General features: G+C 35.3%; 1 pseudogene; it reads left to right on the plus strand.

Annotated features, from left to right (window-relative positions):
• The first annotated feature begins 1,918 nt into the window (after positions 1–1,918).
• LOC147475413 (large ribosomal subunit protein uL3m pseudogene) lies at positions 1,919–3,205 on the plus strand (annotated as a pseudogene).
• Positions 3,206–3,441: the final 236 nt, after the last annotated feature.

The following is a 3,441-nucleotide window of genomic DNA, read 5'->3' on the forward strand; positions in this document are numbered from 1 at the left end:
GGTTACTTAAGTTGTGTAAATGGAAGTTCTTAAGTTATAGGCTTATTTGATGTTGTGCTCAGTTTTCTTTTACTGCTAGTGTGACAAGGATGCTCACTGTAGCAGCTCATCATGCTTCTTAGACAGTCGGATTTTTTTATTTGATCAAAGTCTTCTTCTTGTGTAACTGTTGTTGTCATTAAATTTATTGACTACCTGAATCTTTGCAACTATTTGTATATTATCAAAGTGTTTGCTTAGTCTAATTGTTGATTCTTGAAGTTTTTATGTTATCAAGTTTGTAGATCAGACACTTCGATATCTAATGAAGCTTCACTTAAGTTGTGATATTAGATCAGGGTATTATGGGATTATATGAAGATCGGGTGCTCATTCTGGGATTATAAGAAGATCAGGTGCTATCTTTAAAGGTTGATGCACCTAAAAACAAACTAGTTTTTTACTTTATCCCATTAAATAGCTAAAGAGCCTTGCCAAGGAATGGGGGAGTTAAAAACAGTTTTATGACAAGTAACAAGATTTCTCAAGCTCTTAATTAATGTTCTTTTGTTTGGGGTTGGGGAAGTAAAAAAAAGAATCTATTTCCAACGAATAAGTGTTATCTAGTCCATGCTTTTTATATCATCTTCATTGATCAAGTCAATCATTTCTGTTTTACATAATATGGGTTTGGAGTTATTGTGTGCTGATTTTGTGTTCAATTGGGGTTCTATTTCATTGACAATTGGAACTATTTATTTGTTTCTTGTATTTTCGTGCTTGTGCTTTTTGAACAAGGACTTGACTTTGGTTCAAGAAAATCAGGTGCTTCTATATCACTTGGTACTAGAACTCTCTTGTATGTTGCTTTACATTCGAATGACGACAGCACTTGCCCAACTGAAGAGCATCGCGAGGAAGTGGTAAGAATGTTAATAAGTGGTTTATTTTTTCAGTCAAAATAGTATCTTCTAACTAGTATACAAGTTGTTATCTATTTAATAGGAAATCGTGTGTGAATGATTCAATAGTCTAGTGTCTTTAATCATCTAATTCTTGGTTATCCTTCCCTGTAGAATTTCATTTTATAGCATTTAAGTTCATGAAGACTTTTATATATATATATATATATATGTGTGTGTGTGTGTGTGTGTGTGTGTGTGTGTGTGTGTGTGTGTGTGTGTGTGTGTGTGTGTGTGTGTGTGTCTTCTATCCCCAGCTTAAAGATTAGAGATTACACAAGGCATGCATGAATGTTGGTCTAATTATTTTAACATTTTCTACAATTCGTTGATCTTTAAACTATACTAATATGTATAATGCATCTTTTTGTTGCTATAATTCTGATTAGTCGTTTTTGTTGTTTAGCAGCTTGTTTCGTTGATATTAGTTGTCTTCCTCAGGTGATAAAATATTATGCATGTTATAGGATAAAGGCACATAGCTGAATTGACCAACCCCTTCCAGTTTATAGCTCTTAATTTTTTCATCGTTTTCCAATTCTTCAAAGTCAACTAGAAAAGATGGTACTTCAAAGATCGTATTACAAATTGATGATGATCACGATATACATGTAGTATATAGCTCAGATTGGTTATTATTCAAATTTCATCGTTTAACTTGACACAAAATCCATAATTAAAAGATTGCTTGTGACTTCGAATTAACCTTTTAGCCCTTTCTCAATGGAGGAAAGAAATGATGCTTATTTCCTCCATATATGTATATATGTTTAACATTTTACTGGTTTTGCCCTAACATCTCCAGATCACTGTGCTTTATCCAAAAGTTATTGTGCTCAAGACCAAGAAGATTTAGTGGTGGGGAGTCATTAATACTTGAAGACGATTACGATTGTTCAAATGTTATTAAAGCACCCAAGTCAGGTATAATAACACCCAAGTCCAAGAGAACTGGTGTTATTGCTGTTAAATGTGGTATGACTGCACTTTGGGATAAATGGGGTGCTCGAATTCCCATTACGGTTCTTTGGGTCGACGATAATATCGTTACCCAGACTAAAACTCTTGATAAAGAAGTCACCACTACATTACAGGTAGATTGTTTACTTTCTTGTTTCTTGTTACTTGTTACGTTAGATTGTTTACTTACATTTATGGTTATGGTGTTTGTTAGATTGGTTGCGGACAGAAGAAGGAGAAGCATTTGACCAAGCCTGAAGTTGGGCATTTTAGATCTCAAGGTGTTCCTATGAAAAGGAAACTCAGAGAGTTTCCAGTCACTGAGGATGCACTTCTTCATGTTGGTACACCTATTACTGTTTGCCATTTTGTTCCTGGTCAATATGTTGATGTTACGGGAATTTCAAAAGGGAAAGGTTTTCAAGTAAACAAACAATTTCTTTCCATTCAACTTAGGTAAACATGTATGCTAAATACATATAGTAAAGAAATTAAAAACAGTAAATATCTCTGGCATTATCTTTAGGCTTCGAGTACTTGATGGTCCTGCAAGATGAGCAAAACGTTAGTAGGGCCAAGTGCATACCAGATTAGTGATGGCCCTTGCCCCTCTATCACTCAATTCAGATTTGAACACATAAACAGAATATTATTCTCAAGCAAGAAGGGGCAGAGATAGTAGATTGTATGCTCTTAACTTGTAGGAATTTTTCTCCTTAGGGACCCCCATACAGTCCTCCTATTCTGAAATATAAGGATCACCTCTGAATCAGAAGTTATCTCCATTGCGTCTAGTGTGATTTGGGTTCAAATTAGAGCCAAGGCTTCTATTTTCAAAAGGAGTATGCTTGAAGGGACAACTGATCGAAAACCCTTACAGGCGGAGACCTTCTAAAGTCTAAACTGAATAACTGATAAGGAAGTGATGATTTATATACAAAGCAGTTGTAGAGCTGGCTTGAGCAGTTCCAAGAATAATTAAGTAAACAATTGAATAAGGCATTTGATATTAACCATGTGGAGTAGTTACCTTCTTGTCCACTCTGCCTATCAGATTACTACTTCTAATGTGTTCCATTTCTGCCACAGGTTCCTTGGGTCGTGGGCAGATACACTCCCAGGGGTCTTATAAATTAGTTGGATATGAATTTCCACTGTCTCATACTACCACCTCGCATAAACTCCCACCATATAAACCAGATATACAAAAAACTAGGAACTTCCCCAAAGTTTTCACTCTGGCAACTATATCATCTTGCTATGGAAGCTTTAGTAATCGTGTTTCTGTATGTAACATTGGATGACCCGTGGCCGTGAGGGGCTTGTAGTTATGGTTTGGTTATTGAAACACCCTGCCTCTTGTCTTGGTTTGCTTAAAATATCTAGGAGATTTATGTATATAAAGTGACACTCATTTCTTTTCTTTGTGGAGGACATTGTATAATAAATTTTCCAGTAGTGTGACGTGAAGCAGTCCTCTCATATTAATTGTCTTACTTTTTACTACTTGTTGTTTACTTCTCATTATTCTACTACCACT

The sequence above is a fragment of the Coptis chinensis genome, chromosome 9 (genome assembly GCF_015680905.1).
Source record: "Coptis chinensis isolate HL-2020 chromosome 9, ASM1568090v1, whole genome shotgun sequence".
Classification (NCBI taxonomy): domain Eukaryota; kingdom Viridiplantae; phylum Streptophyta; class Magnoliopsida; order Ranunculales; family Ranunculaceae; genus Coptis; species Coptis chinensis.